This window comes from Vombatus ursinus, unplaced genomic scaffold (assembly GCF_900497805.2).
Source record: "Vombatus ursinus unplaced genomic scaffold, bare-nosed wombat genome assembly UNPS02014779.1, whole genome shotgun sequence".
In the NCBI taxonomy this organism is placed as follows: Eukaryota; Metazoa; Chordata; class Mammalia; order Diprotodontia; family Vombatidae; genus Vombatus; species Vombatus ursinus.
The window spans coordinates 37431489-37456929 of record NW_020954557.1 but is presented as its reverse complement, the minus strand read 5'-3'; the positions used below and the strand labels follow the sequence as shown (position 1 = coordinate 37456929).

General features: G+C 38.9%; 1 protein-coding gene across 4 annotated transcripts in view; it reads left to right on the top strand.

Annotated features, from left to right (window-relative positions):
* OSBPL6 (oxysterol binding protein like 6) overlaps window positions 1-25441 on the top strand; it is a 257856-nt gene that overhangs the window by 66176 nt on the left and 166239 nt on the right. Inside the window, exon 2 of one of the 4 annotated variants that reach the window (XM_027866187.1) lies at window positions 14263-14305. The exons of the other annotated variants lie outside the window; for them this stretch is intronic. The gene's annotated coding sequence lies outside the window, so the exon portion shown is untranslated. The remainder of the gene's footprint in view (window positions 1-14262; window positions 14306-25441) is intronic. 4 annotated transcript variants of the gene reach the window in all.

Below are 25441 nucleotides of genomic sequence, written 5' to 3'. Positions count from 1 at the left end.
TTCCAGCTCAGCATCCCACTTCCGGTTATTTAATCGCTATCCCAATTTCTCTCTTCATTTCAGGAGCCTCCCTTTGCTTACCCTCATTCTCTGTGAGTCAGCAGATGTGAATAGAGTCATGCTTGTATTTGTCAGCCTAGATTGTGTTAGAACGCCTCTTTGGCAGAAGTCACGCTTGCTGAGCCAGATTTTGTGGTTTTCTACTCATGGTGAATGTGGCAGAGGTTTTGAATGAATGAAAAATCTTAGATTGTGGCATTTAGGTTAGAAACTGTCAGGGAGCAGACTAACCACATCTTTAATTCAGCAGGAATTTATGGAGTACTTATTTTTGTTCAAGGCATTATGTTGTACCTTGAGGGGCATAAAAAAAGTGAATATTCTACCCTCAAGGAGCTTAAAAGCTAGTACAGAGCTTAGGGACCTCTAAAAAGGTTTATTAGAGAAAAAATTGCTATTGTGCCTAGTATAATGCCATGAATAAATATTAGATATTAGCAGCTAGTGATGATGAGAGAAGCGAATGACACATAGCACTTGGAGGTAATCATCTTCATCACTGATTTTGATCATGCATTATACGTATCATTTCATTTGATCCTTGCAAGGTCAATGCACATTTCCATTTCCCATGAAAGGACAATGAGGTTTGAAGAAGTAATGTTACTTGCCCATTGTCGTATGTGTAGTTAGTACAAGTGTCAGAGCGAGGGTATGAGTGCAGGTCTCTGGTAACTCTAAGTACAGGACTCTTCTCACTAGACCCCAGCACCTTTAGGTTTAGCTCATTCAGTTCTCTAGCCTTAATGCAAAGAATGTGATTCATTGATAGTTAGTGGTTCAGTAGATAGAGTGCTCAGCCTGGAGTCAGAAAGACCTGAGTTTGAATCCAACCTCAGACACTTATCATCAAAAAGTAACATTAAGGGGCAGCTAGGTGGCACAGTGGATAGAGCACTGGCCCTGGATTCCGGAGGACCTGAGTTCAAATCCAGCCTCAGACCCATAACACTTACTAGCTGTGTGACCCTAGGCAAATCACTTAACCCCATTGCCTAGCCCAAAAAAAAAGAAAGAAAAGTAACATTAATAGAGTGCTTATGATGTACACTGTGCTAAGCACTTTATAAGTCATTACCTCATTGAATCCTTACAACTCTGAGAAGTATGTGCTCTTATTATACCCCTTTCACAGATGAGGAAAACCAGGCAAATGGAGGCTAAATAACTTGCCCAGGGTCACACATAAGTTTCTTGAGTGGGAGTGTAACATGGCTTGATCTACACTCTAGCAAAATCACTTTGGCAGCCAAGAGGATGGATTGGAGAGACTTGAGGCAGGGAAATAAATTAAAAGGCTATTGAAATAGTCTAGGCAAGAAGTGACAAAAGCCTAGATAAGGGTAGTGAGTTTGTAAGAGAAAGAGGCCATAGGTGAGAAATGTTGTACAAAACGAAAAGTGACAATTTGACAACAATTAGTTATTATGGGGCAGATTTTAGTGGAAAGTTGAGGATGACACTGAGATTGCAAGTTTGCTTGAACGAGAGAATGGTGATACCTTTGACAGGGAAGTTCAGAAGAGGGGAGGGTTTGGTGAGGAAAGATAATGAGTTCTATCTTGGACTTGTTGAGTTCCAGATTAGATGGGACATCCATTTTGAGATATCCAAAGGGCAATTGCTGATAGGGAACTGTAGCTCAAGCATAAAGATGATAGGTGAATCTATGGGAACTCTTGAATATAGATGTAGAAGAGAAAAGGGCCCAGGACAGAGCCTTAGGGAATACCATGGTTTGTGGGTATGGCCTGGATGAAGATCCAGCAAAGAAGATTAAGAAGAAACAGTCTTACAAGTAGGAAGAGAACCATGAAAGAGAGAAGTGCTGTGAAACTAGAGAGGAGAAAGTATCCAAGAGTGAACATGTCTGAGCCATAGTTACCTTTTTTTAACCTGCTTCATAAGTTTGTTGTGAGTAAAGAGCTTTATAAACCTCAAATCTCTATATATGTACATGTTGGCCTTGTTCAGTCATTTTTCAGTCATGCCCAACTCTTTTGTGACCCATTTTTGGGGTTTTCTTAGCAGAGATATTGGAGTGATTTGTCATTTCCTTCTCCATCTCATTTTACAGATGAGGAAACTGAAGCAAACTGGGTTAAGTGACTTGCCCAAGGTCACACAGCTCCATGATATTGGAAATATTGTGAAGTTTTCAGAATCCTCATACATTGGACAAATAAGATATTTTTGAATAGCTCAGTTTCATGGTTCCATATGATATCTCACTATTTACTATTCAGAGGGGGACTATTACTTACTTCCTGATTTCTAAAACTTGCTTAACAATTTAATTTTAAACCCCTACAGAGACATGCCTTATATGAAAATTGTAGTCTAGGATGTTTAAAATTTATAAGCTTTACATTTCTATGTAGTAGTAATGAGAAAAAAGTATTTACTGCATTCCCAGTGAAAAATCTTTTTTTCCCTAAAAAGTGGCAAATTACAGATCTTAACTACATTACCATTAAAAACACAGCATTCAGTGGACCTATAGTACAGGGTAGAGCATCTGTATAAAGACTGATTTTTCTCCTGAACTCTGCTTTATCACAGGTAATAGGGATTTTTTTCAACTGGAGTCAGGGGGTAATGTATGGTAACCACATAAGAGCTGGTTTCTGTAAATCCTGGCCTGGTAACCTTCCTTGGCCCAGATGCATGCAGTTGCTGGTGGGTGCCACCGGCTGATAGCTGCTCTTTGAATGCACTGCGTAGGTCCTGAAACAGCTGGTGTGTTAGCATATGCTAGGGGCAGATGCCTCACTTCTTTGTTTAGGCAAGTCCTAGGACCGTGATTCTTTAAATTTTTCTTCTTGATTAAAAATAAAATACAACTTGTTGATCACACCATACAGCTACTTTTTTTTTTTTGTAATTACCTTTCCCAATGTAAAAATGTTTGACAGTTCAACAAATGTTTAAATGTCTGCTTTAGATAGTGTAGTGGCCAGAGTGCTGGATATGACACAGACTTTGCTCTCAAGGGCCAGTCTCTCAGCCTCTCTAGCTCTCAGTTGTAAAATGAGAGTTTTGAACTAGAAGATGATTGCTAAGGTCTTACTCTTCTCTAATGATCTTATGACACTCTATGGGGGGACTGTCTTGAGATCCACATGCACAAATGACTCTGCTATAAAGGAGAATGTGGTGAGGCAGAACTCAGACCAGAGTACTCTGTGAAATATTAGAAAAAAGAAAGGGCTCACTTTCAGCTGGCAAGATGAGAGAGGGCTTCATGGAAGAGGAGGCCCTTGATTTGGGTTTTGAAGGAATGTTACTATAATTTGAATGCTGGTGAACCCCATTCTGTAACTCTCAGAGAACAAGCCTATTCAGAAGGTTAACTTTCTCCAGGTTTATAAGAGAGACTTAGTCACTGAAATGAATTTTCATTGCATGACAGAGAATATGATGCCCAGTCCCAACATGAAAATTGAGGCTGGGAAAGCAGATGAACTATCCAGGAGAATGAATCTACAGGATGAAGACAGATAAGAAAAAATGAAATTACATGAAGGTGAGGATTTGAAGGAAGCAGAGAGAGGATTAGAAAAACTTCTGATCACCTTTATTTTCATTTATCAGCCAATAGTAAAAAAAATTATAATAAGCAGAAAATCTTTAAAGAAAAGTCAATGACTTCTCCAGCAGTGAGATGTTCCCATTCTATGAAGCCATCCATTTCCTTGCCTTCCTCTCTCCTAGGGTTTCCTTTTAGTCCTGCTGCATAATGTTCCCCTTGTCAGAAGCTGACTCATGTCAGCTGAGCGCTCCAATTCTTAGGACTTTGTCAGTCAGCAAAATTATAGATTCTTCTTGCACCATTTCCTCATCCGTCCATTCTAGTTCTATTCTTAAGGCTCAGGATTTCTTTGATTATTCCTGTTTCTTCCTTGGTCAATTCTGGACACTTCATAAAGAATCATGTCTGTCTATATAAAGAGGACATAGCTGACAAGTTACCTCATGACTCAAGTGTTTCAGTGGAACTAACTTGCACATGAGATGATGATGTTAAGGAAAGAACCTTATATCTACCTAATATCTCTTAAGTATTCCTGACTGTAATATAATAGGGCATACACACATAGGTGTGAACTCACATACGAATATGCTTAAAGGTTTTTGTTTTTTTTTAAACATGGATATAACACAGACTTTGCTATCAAGAGCCAGACTCCAGGTCTCAGTTGTAAAAAGAGAGGTCTTATTCATCTCTAATTATCTTATGGTACACTCTGTGTGTGTGTGTGTGTGTGTGTGTGAAGGTGGGGGATGGACGGGGATTCTTTCGTTTTTTGTTTTTTTTTTTGCTAGGCAATGGAATTAAGTCACTTGCCCAGGGTCACACAGCTAGTAAGTGTCAAATGTCTGAGGCCACATTTGAACTCAGATCCTCCTGACTCCAGGGCTGGTGCTGTATCCACTGATGGGGGGAATATCTTGAGGACCACATGCACAAATAACTATGATATAAAGGAGAATGTGATAAAGGCAAGGGAGAATTCAGAGCAAGTGTGGGGGCACTTTGGAGCCTGAAGTATAAACTAGAACTAAGGTAGAGAAAATTTATCTGGTGTGTCTGTGACCTCCCTTACTCTTCCTTAAATTTGCTCCTTGGAAGAAAAGCTATGGCAAATCAGAATAGCATGCTAAAAATCAGAGACATCACCTTCCTGACAGAGGTCCGTATAGCCAAGGCTATGGTTTTCCAGCAGCAATATGTGGCTGTGAGAGTTGGGCTATGAGGAAAGCTGAGTGCTGCAGAATCAATGCTTTCAAATTGTGGTGCTGGAGAAGACTTTTGGGAGTCCCTTGGACAGCAAGGAGATCAAGTTAGTCAATACTTAAAGAAATTAATTTAGACTGTTCACTGGAGGGACATATACTGACAATGAAGCTTAAATACTTTCACAACATAATGAGAAGACAAGATTCACTGGAAAAGACACTGATGTTGGGGAAGGTTGATGACACAAGGAAAAGGGGATGACAGAGGATAAGATGGATAGATAGTGTGATGGAACCAATGAACATGAGCATGGACAGCCTTTGGGAGATGGTGGTGGATAGAAGGACCTGATGCGCTGTGGTCCATGAGGTCATGAAAAGTTGGGCTTGATTGTACAATTCAACAACAATAACAACAACCAAAACCAGTAATGGGCACTGTAACATATTCTGCTTGCTTCTTGTACCTAAGCATTCTGATTTTACCCCAAATATTTTAAAAAGCCAAGGATTAGCTGGAAATTCACAATTTAAAGGAGGAAAGATAGTTAAACCTTACTGAATGTTGGAGATTTTCCTGAGTTGGGGTGCTGAGCTATTGTGATTGTATTAGTATTTTTTTTGTCTGATTTAAACTCCATAACATAGTGTCAAAAAGGACCAGAGGGACCTGAGGATCATTGTATTTCCTTTAGGCTAAATGTGAGCTAACTGCCCATCTGGATGTGTCTGATTAAAATTTCAGTTTCAGAAGTGAGAAGAGAGAGAAGAGGGTAGAGAAAGGTAATACCTGAGGGAAATTTATATTTGTCCTTTTTGGATGGGAGGAGAGAACCGACAAGATATATTGCCATCTCTAGAAAAATCCACCAGTGTGGCTTCCACATTGGGATTCTCTGTTCTGTCTCTCTCCCAGACCAATATTTTAGGAAAGCCTCAGTCATAATTCTTCACTTCAATCCCTACTGTTTGGGTGTCACCTCCTCACCACAGTCAAACAACCAGCTTTTCTGGTTGCCACATCTCTGTCATTATTCTGCATGGAGTGTGTCTTTAAACTTGTCTCAGTTCTTGATTCCATGGACTGTTTCTCTATTTCCACACTGGAGGACCTCTTCATATGGCTTCCTCCTATGACTGGTGAATTCTTTCGCAGAGACTCTGTTTGAGGAAGTAAGCATGCCATCCATGATTACTTACTAAATCTCTGGACCACTTTTTCCAATTTGCCCTTTTACTTTCCTCTCGTCCCCACTTTTCAGCTTTTTTATGAGTTGTCTCCCCATCTCCCCAACAGAATTTAAGCTACTTGAGGGGAAACATTATTTTTCTTTTTGCTTGTATTTACATTTTCAGTTCTTAGTAGGGTGCCCAGCCCATAGTAAGTGCTAAATATATGTTTTACCTATGTATCTATCAATGTATTGTCTGACAGCCCCATTCACCATGCCTATACCTTTCTGGACAAAAGTGCTCTTTCCTCACCAGTTCTTCCCATTATGAATTGTTTACCTTGTTAAAAATGTAAGCTTCCTGAAGACATGTTTTTTTTTTTTTTGCTTTATATTAATTTCACCAGTGCTTGGCACATAGTAAGTGTGTTTTCTTTCATTCATACCTAGCTTAAAATCTTTTACTTCAGCCATGCCATCCAGGTGAACTACATCCAGGTGTACATCCAGTGCAGTTTTCTAACAAATGCCAGAGTGGAATTTTTTTCAAAGTAGGTATTGGAGGAGCTGTAGTTGTGCTACCATGACAATACTGTTACTTGGATGACTTCTCTGAATTCCTATGGCACTTAATAGCCTAGCACTTAATATGCTGATAGTCTGTTCCCCCCTCCCCCACCCCAATCCAATCCATACCTTCCCAATTTAATTGTTATGTGTGGGATCCACTTTTTTGACCTCAAGTCATATCTCCCATATTGCCTAACATAGCACTACTACATGTGGAGTAGGTGCTAAAATACCTACTTATTTGGTGTGTTCATCAACCCTACCTCTAGGACTATGAGTTTTGAGGGTTTTGCAAGGTAAGCACAAGTATTGACCATTCCTGTCAAACTGGAATATCTTCAAGGATAAGAATGATGACAGATATACTTCTTTTGTCTATAGACCAATCTACCTAAGTTCAGAGAGGCTAGTTATCTAAGAATTGTCCCCCCAGATGATTTAAATGCAAACTGGCCTTTATTCCTACGTGGCATCTTTCTGCAGTGTACCAAAAATGAAATTGAATTACAACTGGAGGAACTAAACAATTTCCATATTCTGCTTCTCCTTGTAAATGAAAAGAAAATCAAAAGACTTTGAAAATAAATGGAAATGAGGTAGCATGGTAAAGTGGAAAAAGCCCTTGGATTTGGAGTCTGAGGACTTGTATTCAAATCTCACCTCTGACACTCCTTTTGTGACCATGGGTAAGGCACTTAACATTTCAGGGCCTCAGTTTCCATAAATATTAAATGAAGAGGCTGTACTAGATGGCCTCTTGAAGACCTTTCCATCTCTCAATCTACAATCCTATGATTCTATAACTTTGGGACCTTGGACAAGTCACTTTACCACTATGGGCCTCAGTGTCCACATTCATAAAGTAAGAGGGTTGGACTAGATGACCTTGAGGTCCTTTTTTGGAGCGGGGGAGGAAAAGCAATCAGGGTTAAGTGACTTGCCAAAGGTAACACAGCTGGTAGGTGTCTGAAGTCGCATTTGAACTCAGGTGATCTTCACCCCAGGGCCAGTGTTCTGTCCACTGTATCACCTAGCTGCCTCCCTGAGGTCCTTTCAAGACCTAAATCTGTGATCTAGATCTGTAATCTATGTTCCTCTGATCCTGTGAATACAGAAGTTGGTAGAGTTGATTTCAACATGATGACCAAAGTAATGAGAAATATCATTTGGGGAGACTACCAATCATTATAATATCTGACAAACAGACCTCTATGAAGAAAACTAGTTGATGTATTCATATTGTTCCTCTGTAGAAACTGAAATAAGGAAATTCCAAGAATGCCTAGATTCCAATGTGAAGGTAGTCGTGGGAGGAAATGGTTAAAATTGTTGGAAAATGTAGTTTTTTATTTAAACCAAAGGTTTGTAGAATACTTAGAAGCCTTGCCTTGTATACCATGAATATCCTCCATAAAGAAGAATGAGAAAGTGCCAAACATGGTAGCTTCATTGGCTGTCTTTGCACATGAGACACACAGCTGGTTAGAGATATAGTAGTCACCAGTGGAGAAAAATGTGATATCATAGACTACCTAGTCCCTAAGGGCAGACCAATGGCCGGTTGAAGTAAGGGAGCCTATAGACTAGGCTAGGGCCTAAAGGGTAGAAAAGCCAGTTGCATAGTAAGTGGACATCATACTTCTTTGTGAGTTGCTAGAGGAAATGCTTCAGCTCATTAGAAAAGAAAAGTCAAGGATAAAATAGAAGGAACTTCAGATAGGTCTAGAAGAGAGGGATTAAGTAATCAGACCAGACAAATTGGAAACCCAGCAGTAGAGAATTCTTGAAGTTAAGAAAGGGACAGACCTTTCTCAGCCAAGTAGCTGGGGGCAAGACATGACTTGCCAATTCCATGGCCAAGAAGTGAAAAAGACATATGTAGAGAAACTGTAAAAACTGTATCAAGGTTAGGGAACTCCTGTACCTTTAGATCTAGAAATAAAAGTTGAGGAATTCGATTCTAGAAGAGCTAAGATACCTATAGCTTTGCCAAACTGAATTCATTAGCTGAAAACCACTAGCTGTGGTAATATCTAGCTGGCTGACTCTAGGATAAAATATATAAGGGGGTTTGAGGAGAAGGAGAAGGGAGCCATACAGCTCGCTGTGAACAGGTGTGTGAGATTGTGATTGTCTTAAAGGACTTATGTGACTTTGAATTTTTCCTTTGGTTGCTATGGTAACCACCCTGTTATTTTTTTTTCCTGTAGCACGTAGTACTAAAATTCCTTCAGAGCAACTAAATTATATTATATTGTCTTTAGGGAGCTGAAATAAGCAAAAATTAGGCCTTCCCTGTAAGCCAAGTTAGGTGTTAGGAGTAACCAATGTTTATTAATGGCTACTTAATGAAATATTGGAGCTCCAAAACCCAAAACGAAACAGTCCCTTGCCTCAAAAAACTTACATTATACTGGGGCAGAGGGAGGACAGGTGCAGTGTGGGTGTGATGGATAGAACATGAAGATAGGTTAGTGTAGTAGTGGGTAGAGAATAAATGAATGAAAGATGCAAACAAGCATTTGTTAAGTGCCTATTAGATGTCAGGTACTGTGACAAGTTTTGTGGATTCAAATACAAAAATGAGACAGACCTTGCCCTCAGGCTGCTTACATGGCCCTGGGATGAGGGTGGGGGAGGTTATAAGGTGTTCACAAATAAGTAAATAAAAGATAAATGAAGTAAAATACAAAGTGAATTGGTGGTGGTGGTGGTGGTGGTGGTGGTGGTGATACTAATAATGAGGGATTCAGGAAAGGCTACTTGAAGGATGCTACTTGAGCTGACAAAAGGCTACTAGGTGAGGCACAGAGGAATCATTTTAGACATGGAGCACCACCTGCAAAGGTGAGGAATTTTGACTAGGTCACTTTGGCTGTATTGTAGTGTGTTTGAGAGAGGGGGTAATGTGTAGTCAGCCCAGAAAGATAGGGTAGAGCAAAATTGTGAACAGCTTCAAAAACCAAGTAGGAGTTATCTGGTGCTAGAGGCAAAAGGAAGCTGCTAAAGTTTCTTGAGCAAAGGAATGATGTTATGAGACTTTAGGAGATGTTATGAATACTTAAGGAATATCCCTTTGGTAGCTGTATGGAGTTTGGATTTGAGAGGGGAGAAGATGGGAGATCAATTCAGAGTCCTTTGCAGTACTCCACCATGTAGGATGTGAGTGACCAAAAAAAAAAAGGGAAAGTGTTAGGGAAATATAATTGATAAGAAATTGCAACTGATTGGATGGGGGGGAGGGGAATGAGCATTTATATAACATCTACTGTGTACCAGGCACTGTGCTAAGTACTTTACAAAATATCTCATTTGATCCTTATGACAATCTTGGGATGCAGGTGGTGTTATTATTACCCCCATTTTACAGTTGAGGAAACTGAGGCAGACAGGGGTTACATGATCACACAGGATCACATAGCTAATTAGAATCTGAGGATAGGTTTTAATTCAAATCTTCTTGTCTCCAGACCCACTCTATCCTTTGTGCCACCTTGGTGCCTAAATGGAAGGAGAACAGTGAATGAGTATGAAGAATCAAGGATTGCATCTAGTTTGTAAACCTAGGAAACTGAAAGAATGGTATTGCCCTTAAAAGAAATGACTGAAAAGATGATGGCACCCTCAACGGAAATAGAAATGTTTAGAGAGAGTATAGATTGGGGAATGGGGTAAAGATCTCATTTGATCTTCTTTTAAGGGTAATACCATTCTTTCAGTTTCCTAGGTTAGTTTGAGTGGTGGATTTAGGGGAAAAGATAATGAGTTCATTTTTAGATATTTTGAATTTGAGATACCTATGCTACATTCAAGTGGAGCTGTCCAAGAGGCAGTTCTGAAGATTCAGAACTGATGCTCAGGAGAGATAGGTGAAGACTGGTTATATGGATTTGGTGGTTATCTGCATGGAGAGGTAGTTGAATCCATTGGAGATTCCCTGGGAATTCATGGAATCATTTATAGAGGGAGGCGCTAGGAAAGAATCTGTCAAGAATAGAATTGTTCATTTTACAAAGAGGCACTGAATAAGATTGGTCAGAGAAGTAGGAGAATCAGGAGAGAGAATTGTCATGCAGACAGGATATTACAGAGGAGAGGCTATCCAGAAAGAGGGAGTAGTCACAGTGTTAACTGTGTACATCAGGAAGTATGAGAACTGAGAAAAGGTCATTAGATTTAGCACTAAAGAGATTATTGGCTACCTTGGAGATAGCAGCTTCAAGAGCAAAGGTTGAGAGGTGGGGATTGAAACCAAGCAGTTGTGAAGAAGAGATCAGAAGGAGATGAACATCTGAGAAGGGAGAAAACTGAAAGGGAGTGGAGGGAATCAAGAATATGTCTATGAAATGTCAGTATCTGAGCCAAATCATGAAGGAACTGGCAAAGTGGAGGTGAGGGAATATATTCTTATCATAGAGATGATTGTTTTAGGAAACATCAGACAGGCCAGTGTGACTAGAATGTAGACTGCAAGAAAAGAAATAATGTGAAATAAGGCTGTAAAGGCTATGGTTGACTTTAAGTGTTAGGCTGAGTGATTTGGTCAATTTATTGACCCAAACATACAGGAGATTATTTTGGCAATTATGAAAAGGACAGATTGGAGAAAGGAGTAGCAAGGGGACTGGAGAGCTTTTTTTTTTTTTTTTGCAACTATGTGCAACTATTATCTCATTTGATCTTCACAACAATACTGCTGTAATTTATCCATCAGTAGTGGAAACTGAGATTAAGTGACTTCACACAGGTAAGAAGTGTCTGAAGTAACATTTGAACCCAGGTCTTGCTGACCTATTCACTGCACCACTAGATACCTCTGACCAGTTAGGAGATTGCTGCAATAGTCCTGGTAAAAGATGAAAGGTGCTATGGAGACAGAATTGATGGAACTTGCAAATGAATGGAAATTGGCTATGAGGAAGAGGAACGAATTGACTTGGTTGACTGAAAAGATGATGGCGCCCTCAACAGAAATAGAAATGTTTAGAGAGAGTATAGATTGGGGAATGGGGTAAAGATAAATTCCACTTTGGATATGCTATATTTGAGATTCTAATGAGTCATTAAGGCAGAAATGCAGACTAGGCATTTGGAGCTGTAGGACTGGAGTTCAGGAAGAAAATTAGGAATGAATTTATAGATCTAGGAGTAAGCAGCATAGAAATGATAATCAAATTCTAGAGAAACCAAAGAAAAAGTATAGTGAGAAAAGATAAGAGAACCCAGAATATTGCCTGTCAAGGACATGCGTTGCTGGTAGGTAGGACATTGATGTTGCTTCAGTGAAGGAACTGAGGAGCGGTCAGACAGCTAGAAAAAGAACCAAGAGAAAACAGTGTCACTGAAGCCAAGAAAGAAGAGGTTGATTTCTTTAGGAGGAAATTGTTAACAATGTCAATAGCAGAAGACAGATTAAGGAAGATAAGGATTAATGAAAGGTCAATGAAAAATTCAGATCATTGATTTCCTTTGAGAGAATCGTTTCTCTTCAGTAGTGGGTTCAGAAGCCATATTTCCAGGGGTTTTGGAGTGACTGGATGATGAGGAAGTGAGAAGCAGCAAGTGTAGATCTGGGCAAGATTTGAACTCAGTCTTCCTGATTCCAGGTTCAGTATTCTATCCGAATTACTTGATAGCTTGATTTGTTCTTTTGGTTTTGGTTTTTTTTTTTAGGCAATTGGGGTTAAGTGACTTGCCCAGGGTCACACAGCTAGTAAGTGTCAAGTGTTTGGTCTAGAGCTGGATTTGATCTCAGGTCCTCCTGAATTCAGGTGCTCTATCCACTGCACCACCTAACTGCCCTTTACTTGATAGCCTGAAAGGATGCTAAGGCTTAGTACAATAAATTGTTTTTGCCACAGCTATTATGGTAAAGGATTTCAAGGTAATTATCCAGATCTTAAATATTCAGATAATTTTTTAAAAGTACAGCACATTGAAAAAAGTAATGTCAGTCAACAAGCATTTATTAAAGGCTTAGTCAGTGAACTAGCATTTATTAAGTTCTTACTTTGTGGCAAGCACTGTGCTATGTGCTGGTAAAAATACAAGTAGAAAGAAAGACAGCCCCTGCCCTCAAGGAGCTTACTTTCTAGTTGGAGATGGCAACACACGGAAAGAAGCTGAAAAGATTTGAGGGTAAAAAGAGGGCGTGGAAGAGAAAGTTCAGGGAACAGCCTGGAAAGGAATGAGACATGGCTTATACAGGATACCCTCCTGGATATTCTGGAAGGACACATCCTATCAGAGGGAGAAGTTACAGAGGGATGGGGTGACAGAATTTTTCCAATTTGTGAATTCAAAGGTTGGAGTAATTCTTTAGGATAAAGAGCTGTGCTGTAGTAAAGGGTATGAAAGATACTAGGCACACAAATGAAAATAAAAATAAAAATAAAAACTATCATTGCCCAGCAAGGAGTTTATATTCCAATGGGCAGGATAACTGCACATAAATTGACATAAAATGCACACAATGTAGATAGAAGGAAGCCTTAGAGAAGGAGCTAGCTGCTTTGAGTGGTAGGACCCAAGCATGTAAACTGAGTCTTGAGGGAACTATATGAATAAGTGACTGACTGACTGACTGAATGAATGAATAAAAAAATTTACAAAGGCTTGCTATGTGTCAGGCACTGTACTAAGCTCTAGGCATACAAATACAAAAGTGAGGTAGCCTCTACCCTCTACAATCTTAGTGTATTTTAATCTGGGAAGTTACTGCAAGAGAGGAATCAATAGACAATTGACAGGCCTGTTCCAGAGGCAATGGTAATGATGGTTCAGTTATGGTTCCCAAAGCAAGAATTGTCCTTTTGGTGTTGACACTTTTTCTTTTATTTAATAGTGCCCATAAAAGATTTAGTAAAATTTTCTAAATGAAATTTCCTTTACAACACAAGGTCTTTGCCTTGAAGCCTGGCATTTGATAAAAGGTAAATTCTTAAGAGCCTTGGATTTTAGCTACTTTTAGCAGGTTGAAGGCAAATTCTCTATCTCAGAGCCCTTAGTTATGTCACATGTTAGGAGTAACTCAATTAGCATGCCTATATACATGCTTTATAATAGAGTTATTGAGTCATTTTTTTTTCTATGAGAAAAGGTTGGATGAGTGGAACAGAAAAAAAAGTGAACTTAGATCAGTGTGGAGAGAGAATGTGAGTTTGTTAATTAATCCAAGAGGATAGTGTCATACCCTACCAAGTTCAAAGGCTTAAATCAAGCTAAATGTTTAACCATTTAAATTTAGTAAATAAACCGTATTCCTTTATTCGAGTCCATTTTTGTTGTTGTTTCATCGTGATAGGGCAGTTAAGCTGTACTTTTGGAGAGTATATGTAGCAAAGAACCTATCAAACTGAAACTCCTTGGACTGCAAGCCCATAGGACCAGTGTATTTTGTTGGAGGACCAGCCCAACTCATTTCTGAGATCATCACCAGAGGCTTGGCTTCTAGGTGATGAAAGTTTTTCAGTCATAGCAACTCGTGAAATATCTATACTTGGTGAAATCAAAAACCTTGTACTATTCAAGTAATTCATCTACTAAGTCTAAACATGAGACATGTAATCTAAATAATACTTTCCCCCCCAGTAATTCTGTTACAGCTTAGGTTTATTTTTCCCTGTGCCTTTCTAGTAGAGAAATATAAGTGTTTATTTTCTCCAGTGTGAAGAAATCTCATTAACCATCTTTATACTATTTCCTTTTTTTCGCCCTGCAGAACCCAAGTTGGGGGTGGAATTCTCATACCAGATCACCAAAGAGTAAGCTGACTCTTCCTTAATAGCATCTCCATCACTGTAATCTGTCATGCTATTGCCTTTTGGTGTCAGGGCTCTTTAAACCTCAGAACTGCTCCTTTCTACTCCAACAGTTGCTTGTTCTTTCTTATCAGGAACAATTATGCCTGAAGCATTGAAGCTGCAGGCTTCAACCACAGAGTTGATTTAAATTCCATATTGCTGGGCTGGAGACAGTTTCTTCTTGGGCATTGGCAGGAAATGGAGCTGATTTCCTTATTGCTGCTCTAGAGCATTGCCCTTGTTAGATTTACAAATAATGGTGAAGCAGTGTCAGTCCTCACGCCTGTGTGATACTGAGCTGTATTGCTTCCTCTTTGAGATGCTGGTCTCTGAGCAGAATGGAACATGTCTAAAAATTCACCAATTTTGTGAGTTATCTCTTTGGAATCTTAAATTCCCAGCAAAGCACCTAGCAGAAATGTTAGCTCTAGTATCTGTTGCTCATGTCTTACTCAGTTATCCTCCTTGGAAATTTCACTTTGCCAGTGGACATTATTTTAGGCTATGGTGGGGGGCCATGTTATACTTGTTAACTCCAAACATTTGTTTGAAATGCATCATATCACATGAGATAACATGTAAAGCACTTTGCAAATTTTGAAATACTATGTAAATGACAGCTCTTATCATCATCATCATCATCTATTTAAAAATATTAAGATACAATTAAGTTGAAAGAGAAAGTCATAGGGCAGTTACTTTGGTTAATACTCAACCTTCTTCATACCATTGCAATTGAATAATTAAAAGTAAGGAAGATGGCCTGGTTGGCTCTTTCCTAAGAATCACACAGTCCTGTGATCCTTAGAGACGTCAGCTTTGTATCACTTATCCACCAGGGTCAGATGATGCTCCCAAGTACAGTATTTATATACTAATTCAGTAGTCTCTATAAAATGAATATGTCTTAATCATACATCTTGTATACCACAAATCACATCACTCTGGGTAATGCTTAAGTGCCCCTTAAGTAGCACACTTCAAGGTTGATTGTAGAAAAGCCTATTGCATCTGTTATGGTTAATTTCAGCGTCTCTGGTTCAATAGGGTCAAGGAAATATTTACCTTTTCTTCTATTAATGGGGGCTTTTTTTTTTTGATTCGACCTTTGATTTCACTGGTATAGGGAACACTGGCTGAGGGAATTCCCTCTACCTATGGGATGGGCACTCCCTCTGCAATTATAATCTTAGAAAGTTGTCTGGTGCCTTGAAAAGTTAGGTGACTTACCAAGGTCATATGACCAGCAAAGTATATGTCAGAAGTTGGACTTGAACCTAGGTATTTCTGACTCCAAGGGCAGTTCACTGTGTACTATGACATTACCTCTCCATGGAGACTTAAAATATTCCAAGTTCCAACCACTTTACTACTGTTTGACTTCATTGTTTCATTTCAATATATGGAAATAGAGTATTCTTAGTAGACAGATTAGACTGATAATGGTAGAAGAGAGAAAGCATAGTATAATGAATAAAGACTTGGATTCTGGAAGACTAGTTTAAATATCACTTGAAACACTTAGGATGCATGACCCTGGGCAAGCAGGGTCGCTGCTCCCTCCTCCCTCCTTCAGTTTCCTGATCTGCAAAATAAGGGTAATGATGGTCACCTTACAAGATTTCTGTGGGAATCAAATGAGATCATATATGTCAAATACATTTCAAATCTTAAAGCTGTATATACAATATACATGTGAGCTATAATTAATATTACTATTGATTGGGATGGACAGCTCTTGGTTTCTGGCTATACCCTCTTTCTACAACTTTTGGGCATTTCTGGAAGAATTAAATATTGGTGAATGCTTTACAATTTCATAAATGTCAAGAGGATGGCCTTGGTGGCCACCCACCTACTCCAAAGCTTTTATTTTGCAGATGAGGAAGCCAAAGCCCAGTGATGATAAGTGACTTGCCAACTTTACTAAGGTTACTCTCATAGGCATGATGTGATTTGAATAAAGGTCTTCTTGCTCCAGAACTGGTACTCTCTCCACTGTGCCTCTCTGCTTTCTGTAGGGGAAGGGAAAATCTTAACTGATGGCTGGATAACATAACTATGAAATGTATCGAAGGTAATAAAAAAAACCCTAAGAGTTGTAGGGAAAGTTAAGAGTTTTAATTAATTATGATTAATGAGTGCTAATTAATAAAGGTTTTGTGGGGGAAGAAGCTTTTGTTGGTATAGAAAGACTTGCTTTTGGAGAAATGGAAGCTGATTTAGACTTGCTTTCTTTTGTGAAGTAAATCTGTTTATTCTAGGAATAAACTAGTCCTCCTTCAGATGTTATTGGTGGGTATATATTTATTAGTAACTCATAGACTTCATCCTTGAAATTGGCAAAGATGACAAAAAAGACAGGAATGTTGAAGAGTTGTGAGAAGATAGGTAAACTAGTGCATTGGTGGTGGAACTGCAAAATGATAAGACTATTTTTGTTTTTTGTTTTTGTTTTTGTTTTTTGGCTAGGCAATGGGGTTAAGTGACTTGCCCATGGTCGCACAGCTAGTAAGTGTTATGTGTCTGAGGCTGGATTTGAACTCAGGTCCTCCTGAATCCAGTGCTGGTGCTCTATCTACTGTGCCACCTAGCTGCCCCCATAAGACTATTTTGGAAAGCAATTTAGAATTATGCAAATAAGCTAACTAAAATGTCCATACCCTTTGGCCCAGAGCCCAAGGAGGCCATGGATAAGAAGAAAGAATTGGAAACAAAGTAGGTGTCTGTTGATTGCAAAATGGCTAAACAAATTTTGGTACATGAATATAATAGAATATTGCTGTGCTGTAAGAAATGACCAATGTAATGAATACAGAGAAAAATGGAAAATCTATATGAAATGATGCAGAGTGAAGTAAGCAGAGCCAAGAAAAAAATAAACAATGACAACAAAAATGTAAATGGAAAGAAAACTATATAAAAAAATGAATATTAGAAAATTATAAAGAACAAGCACGGCTTGAAAGAAAAACTATGAGAATACACCCCCCACCCCATTCCTTTGCTGAGATGGGACATTCAAAAATATTGTATATGGTTCACATTTTCAGACTTTTTAAATATATTGATCAGTTTTGCTGATTTTTCTTCTCTGTAAATCAAAAGTGATTGTTTCAGAATTATAAAGAATAAGCCTGGCTAGGAGGAAGAGGTAGGAGAGCACAACCTCATGCTGCCCCTTTGTAGAAATGAGAATCCACAAGTATTGTACATTGAACATATGTTTTTAATTTTTAAATGAACTGGTCAGTTATCCTGGTTTTCTTCCTCTCCTTTTCCTTGTTTGTCTTTTAAAATATTATTTGACTTAAGAGATGACTCTTAGGAAGGGGAGCAGTAACAGTGGAGATTATTGTGGTCATAAAAACCATCAATAAAAACTTTTATTTTAAACTGTAAGCTTCATAGAGTCATAGAACTGGAAGGACCTCACATTAGTGGTCATCTAGTTTACCTCTCAATTTATTCTTCATATGAAGAAACTGAATCTCAGAGAGGTTGTGACTTGTCCTTGAGAGTGCAGTCTGCTTTGTAGGTTGTTCAAGGTCACTCAGTGAGACTAGGCACCAGTTTCCCTGACTCCTGATTCTTTCCACTTCGGTACCATTTACTTGACATTGGTGATGTAGAATAAAAATCACTTAGCTAAAGTTTATCCTTGCTACAGTATGCTGCAAAAGCATGCCTTTAAGGAAGTGGCTTTTTGAGGTATGCACCATTGCCTGCCTCTCTGTGGAATTCCCAGGATTTTGAGCCTAGAGCTGACTTTGATTCCAGATGCATTATGCTAAGATACCATAGTTTCTTCAAAGCATCCCTAGCACCAATAGTTTCACTTTGCTTTCACCTTTACACGAAGATGTAAAGTTGATCTGTGTTTCAGTGGAAGCATTAAAAAACTGAGGTGAGCAGGAAGAAGCACTTGGAATATTGTGGGCAGGGTGAGAGAGCAGTGATTCAGCTTCCCATCACTACTATGGAGCTGCTTTTCCTTGTGTGTTCCTCTTCTCTGCCTACTCCTTTCTACCTAGACTTAAAGTGTTTTCCTTTATAATTCATCAACTCAAATAATTTTAGAAGGGACCTTGAAGATCATATACTCTATTATGCTTGAGATAATCTATTCAAACCACAGTAATAACAGCAAACTGTGATTTGCCCTTGGCCCAATGATTAGTATGTATGTCAAAGGTTCTTGCAAATCAGAATTCTAGGTGCATAGTTTAGATACGTGGCTATTCTTATAAGGTCTTGTCTCTTGTAACAGCATTAGATAGTTATTACCCTTGAGCCAATGGGGAGTATTTTCTCTTTTCAGTGATAGAGAAGATCTATAACTTGGCTGGTGGGAGGGAATGAGTAAGGAAAAGCAGAGCTTTGTGAATATGTTCACAAAGAGCTGTAGTAACCCTTCAAGAAAGAGGGGCAGAGAGAACAAGTGCAATTTTGGGTCTCCCAGGCACATAAAATAGTGACCTGGAGAGTGGTGCAGATGAGGTGAATGTTGTGGGCTTAGAAATTAGCTTGAGTGTTGTGTTTTGAGAATTGGGGGGAATTAGATGCTCAGGTTTGGCTAATAGAGAGTGCCGGCTGGAGGCAGAGGTTGAGCTTGAAACATGCCTATTGATTGGAACCCACATGGTTTGCAGGAATATTGTGTAATGTGTTTGAAAATAGCAAAGGAATAAGAAATGGGTAGTTTTAATTGCTTTGTTTTTGTTGTAGTTCTATAAACAGCAGTTCAAATGCCTTTACCCAGGCATCCCTGAAAAACACACACACACACACACACACACACACACACAGATGGGTTGTTTAGCTCTGTCAGAGCTGCCTGGGAGGGTGTATGGAAAGGAGAGCTTGTCATTTCTGTACCAGTGATGTAAAGATGTCACCAGGGAGTTGTATAGCAGCCCTAAATCCCAGGATGTAGAGAGACCAGAGGAGGGGAGCCTGCATCAAAACCCCAGCTCTGAGAAGCTGGACTGCAAGAAGAGACTTCTCCCCTCTAATCCTGCAAAACTATTAACCTCAGTATTCTAAGGTAGGATTAATGCAAGAGAGTTTCTCTAAGATAGCTCCTTTTTTCAAGATTATTTTGAATAACAATGTAGTGTTTTAAAATCACTGACTGAAATAATCATTTGCCTTAGGACTTGGTGGTGGGGAAACCCAACCCACAGAAGCCCTGGTCTTTCCCATGGACTGCCTTGACTTCTGAAGGGAGATGAGAGAGGAAGGTTAAAATACTGCAGAGTCACAGTGCATTTCTTGCCTGTGTGTCTGCAGTCAGCTTCGGTTTTGGCCATACAGCACTGTACCGGGGGACTCTGGTAACCAGCTCCACACAGCATAGCAGGAACCCTAAAACAGCAGCTGAAGAAGGAGCAGTGCTTCAGAGAGATACTATTTACTTTAGTTTAGCAGGAAAAGAAAGTTGGTCAACCATTCCTTTGGGCAGCAAATAGTTTCTAGTTTCAGAGAGGAACTGATTCCTATTGAGATATTTTAGACTGCCAGCTACCATGCTTTTAGATGATAAATAATGCTGGAATGTTTGCATGTGGATGATGTATGAGAATCTTCTGTCCCAGACCAGGTTCCTCCTACCATCCAGCCTCCCTTCTGAAGTAAACCACTTCATTCTGCTGTCATATCAGGCAGGATGTGCTCAAACTACTTTTAGTGTCAGCTTGAGTTAAAAAAAAAAAATCAAAAAACCACAATGCCTTTCAATCCCACAGTTATTCAGTACTTACTGGGTACAGACCTGTGCTAGGACCTATAGGTGCAGAGATGAAAAACCGTGCAGCCCTTGTGACTAAAGAGGGGCAGCCTGGTATATTGGAAAGCATTCTGGGCTTAGATTGAGCCTGACCCATAACTAGCTGAAGAATGACCATGGACAAGTCACTTAAGCTCTCTGAAATCTCAGTTTCTTCATAAAAATGGGAATAATAATACCTGTAGTACCTACCTTCCACAGTTAATGTGAGGATCTGGGGAGGCTGTGAATGTAAACCACTTTGTAAAGTTTAAAGCACTGTATACATTTCAATTATTGTTATTAAAAGCTAATGGGGAGTGAGACATATATATATATATATATATATATATATATATATATATATAAATAAGAAACGATTGTAAGAAGTCAATGAGGAAGGAGAGTTCCTTTTTAGCTGGGGAATCAGGGATAGCTACCTGAGGGGAGATAGCCCCTAAGATGGGACTGGAAGGCAGAACAGGATGTCAGTGGGTCGATTCAAAGACAGGGAGTACCTTCTAGGCATGGAGGGTAGGTAGCCTGCAGAAATGCATGGAGCTAGGAAGAGAGGGCAGGATGAGATCAGGGAACTGCAAGAAATGCAGTTTCATCAGAACATAGAATGAGTAAGAGAGAACAGAATGAAATAAAGCTGGACAGATGGTTTGGAGCCAGATTACGGCAGCCCTGAAATACCAGGCTGAGTGGTTTGTGTCGAATTAAATAGGCTACAGAAGTCAGGACATTTGACTCAAGCCAAATTTATAGTGATGTTCAGATTAACCATAATTATAGATTATCAGTGTTACTATTTTTTCCATTCAGGTAGTTAACTGGATATTGACCAGCAAAGACTAATCTTGCTGTTGTGAAAGGAATATCACTGATTAATATTGATGGAAGATGATCTCTCTGTACTACTTTTAGGATATGATGTGATTACCCTAAATGACCACGTAAACTTCAATAAGTGCTGGGGGTTATTCTTGATTATGGTTACTATAGCTATGCAGGGGATACCTCCACCCTCATAAATGGGCAAGATACTCAAGTCTCTTGCCAGTAATTGAAATCAATTCATTTGGAAGCATGAGGATAGTGGTGATAGTTTTTGTTCTTGTTCAGTTGTATTCGACTCTTTGTGACTCTATTTAGGGTTTTCTTGTCAAAAGAGTGGTGTGCCATTTCCTTCTCCAGCTCATAGTACAGATGAGGAAACTGAGGCAAACAGGGTTAAATGACTTGCTCAGAGTCACACAGCTAGTAAGTGTGTGGAGCCAGATTTTAACTTAGGAAGATGACTCCAGGCCCTATCTACTGTGTCACTTAGCTGCCCTATATGGTAATTATTTAAATTATTTACTTATTGGTGGTATATCTCACACCTCAGTGGGACTTTAAAGGCATTAGTCCAACCCTCTCATTTTACAGATAAAGAAACTAAGGCCCCAAAACAGGAAAGGTTGTGTGCTGCTCCATGTCACACAGGTAGAAGGTAACAGGGCAGTATCTGAATCCTTTGATTCCTAAGCCAGTTCTCGTCTCACCGTGCCATGCTGGAGAGAACACAGAATTTGGAATCAGAGGGCCTAGAATCCAGTCCCTACCTCACTGTTTGCTACCTGTGTGTCCTTGGGCAAGTCAGCTAATGTCTCAGAGCCCCAGTTCCTTGATTTTAAAATGGAGAGGGGATTAGGTGATATTGGAGTTTCTTAATAGCTCTAAGTCCCGTGACCCTATCTGCCTGAAATTTTTTGGAGTCTTTCTGACCAAATGTTAACTGTTGTTGTGATGGATTTTCCAGTCAAGTGCTGATAATTGTAAAGCTCAAGATATCCATTTAATTTTTAATGGGCTTGTTTTCTATTTTTTCAGTAAGATTGAGTAGAAGTGATGGAAATAGTGCTTAAAACTGCTCTCTTTAGAACATGGCTTCATTGTTACTTTTTCAAAACTCTGTAGGAACTACAGTGTCAGTTTGATACAAATGTATTTTTTCTCTAAAAGATACATATGCTATCTCTCTCTCTCTCTCTCTCTCTCTCTCTCTCACACACACACACACACACACACACACACAGAGTCTTCAGCTTAGTTGTGTCTATTTTAGGTTAGAGAAAGGTAATAAGCAGAAAGAATGACAGATGTACCTCAATTGATGGATTTGAGAGAAATGTGTGTGAGTTGACATAGTGTTTCATGTAAGGAAAGTGTTAAAAACAGCCGTGAACATCATGATCAGTTCAGTTAGAGAGTGCTACCTCTGCCCTCTTTGTCATCACGTTCAGGGAACTGTAATCATTCACAAACGAAGTTTACATTAAGTTGTTGCCAGGGTACCTTCAATGCCTTTGTTGACTGATTTGAAACAGGAGAGCTTAAAAGCAATTTGACCTTGGGTCAATTGCTTTTACTTGTTTGTATCAGGTCTAAATCACTACCTTTTTTTTTTTTTTTAACCCTGAACAGCCATGTTCCTCCTATTAAAATTTCCATGGATTGTACCGGTTATGAAGAGAAATACATGGGTTAATGATCCCTTGAATTTTGGTTTATGTGAAGGAAACAGTACTTTTTTTGTTGTTGAAAATAGTAAATGCTTCTCACTTTCTGATCTTGTTGTTTATCCACATACATGCAATTTTTACTTTATGGGTTAACGCTACATTTGAATAGTACCTGTCAACCGGACCAAACTGAACTCTAACCTATGGATGGCTGCAGTCCAACAGGAGAGTCAGGAATCAAACAGAAGTTTAATTTCAAAGTTAGGGAAATGGCTTGCAAGCAAGGATGCAAATTAGACATATGTGCCAGGGAATCAGAGGCAGTGGGGGCAAATCTCAGTACTTATACTAATGACTATGCAGTGAGCTGTAACCCTGACAATGAGGGTTAAGAGCAATAACTTAGACAGGCTGTTTTCATTCATAGCAGGGTTTCATGACTGGAGCATGGATACAGCAGGTGCTTGTCTGAGCTCAGGGAATGCCTGGTGCTGGTCAAAACAATACAATAATTATATGAAACAGTTCTGGGATTTTGCTGTGGCTCAGATCATCCAGGGGGTGAGCGCAAAGGATTGTTGTTATGCCAAACTCAGTTTGCTTGCTGGGCCTTGGTTCTGGAAAACAAGGTGTCTCCTAGTAGTGTCTTGACATAACTTAGAACTTCAATTGGTATACAACTAGTTTGCTGGTAGGAATGTCAGTCATATTGCAAAAGGATTAGGAAAGGGGGAAGGGAAAGAAATAAGCATTTGTATTGTATAGTGCCTACTGTGTGCCCAGAACTGTGCTAAGCACTTTACAAATATTATCTCATTTGAGTATGTCTAATTTCAGGAGATAGTAGGAGAAAATGGCAGTTATATCTAGGTATTTCTTTAATATTTTTCCATCCAGTTTTCAGAAAGATAGCAAGGAGATGAGTTATTTGGAGATCCATGAAGTAGAACTCCTGCACTCTGGAGAATCTATACTTCTAGTATGGGTTGACAACTGTGTAGAGTTGTTTTGTACTGTGAATAGGGGAATCTTAACGAGAATTCTTAGTTAATACTTTAATTGAGTCCCTTAAAAGTGATACTTTGGTAGATTAGTTTGGTTAATTCTTCTTCATAGCAGGTATAAAACACCTTACTCCTCTCTGGTCCAGGGATTTTAGACACTGACTATAATTATAGTCTTTCAAATGAGTAGTTCTGAGCTGGCAAATTATGGTTCAGCATGGGAACACTGTATTTCAAGATATTGGGTAACAGGAAGAGAAAAAGTGAAGTGATTAATTTTATTTATTTATTAGTGTTTTTGACTACTTCCTTGTTTTTCTAATATGTAACAATAAATAGAGGCCACTATAGTATAGTACAGAAGTTCCCAAACTTATTTGCCTACTGCCTCCTTTTCAAAAAAAAAATTACTCAGTGCCCCCCTGGAAATCCACTTTCTTTACCCCTTTAATGGCTTTCTTGAAATTTGTGTCATTTCAAAAAAAATATTTTTTTAAAAATTACACATCTTAAATTTAATAATTTGTTGTAAATTTGTGAGTTTTTTCCTGCAATGAAATTTTGATAATGCAATATTGTGTTATGTTTCTGTATAGTATCATATTGTAAACAAGTCATTACACACACATATTCCTGCCAATGCATGCTGTACTTCCTGACAATGCGTGACACATTTGCCTGCCAACACTTGCTTGTTACCTGTCGGTGGACTTGACCACTGATCAGTTATAACTTGCATTTTGTGTGTTTATTTGGAAAATCATGTAATCACTACGACTTTAACTCTGTTACACAACAGATGATACATGTATGACCAGTTTTTCAAAATTTTCTTCTCTTCTTTCCTTATGCTTCTACCGCCTGCACCTGAGGCTACCATCAGTTTCCCTCCACTTCCCACTCCGTTCATTCCAGGGCCCCCCAGGTGTAGGTGGTGTGGACTGATACTCAGCACATACTGCACATTATTTTAAAAAGGAAAGATTTAATGTATTTTGGGAACTTGTAGTTAAATATACAACTCTGATATAGATCTTTAATTTGATTACCACTATGTACTTTACAAAGCTCTTTCACCTGCATTATTTCATTTTTAAAATCAACTTTTTTTCAATCAATGAAAATCCACCTTTTCTCCCACTTCCCTTTCATTCCTTTTAAGAAAGCAAGAAAAATAAAACCCCAGTTACAAGCATATATAGTCAAGCAAAACAAGTTCCCACTTCAGTCATGTCCAGAGAAAAGTGTCTCAGTCTGCACTCTTGAGTCCATTACCACTGAATCAGGAGGTGGGTAGCCATGTATCATCATGGAATTGTACTGGTTGTTGCATTGATCAGAGTTGTCTTTGAAATATTATTGTTAATGTATAAATTGTTCTCCTAGTACCTCTTCCATCATACTGCATCAGTTTATATTGGTCTTCCTAGGTTTCTTTGAAATTGTCCATTCATGATTTCTTATAACAAAATAGTATTCCATCATATTCATATACTACATCTTCGTCAGTCATTAATCAGTTGATGGGCATACTCTCTCTGTTTCCAATTCTTATCCACCAGAGAAAGAGCTGCTATAAATATTTTTGTACATATGGATGCTTTTCCTCTTTTTTGATCTCTTTGAGTTATAGACATTATAGTAGTATTGCTGGGTCAAAGGTGTGTATTGATTAGTAGCATTTTGGTCATAATTCTAAATTGCTTTCCAGAATGACCATACGAGTTCACAGTTCTGTCAGCAGTACATTAATATATGTCTTTTTCTCCAGGCCCTCCACCATTTGCCATTTTTCTCTTTTGTCAATTTTGCCAAT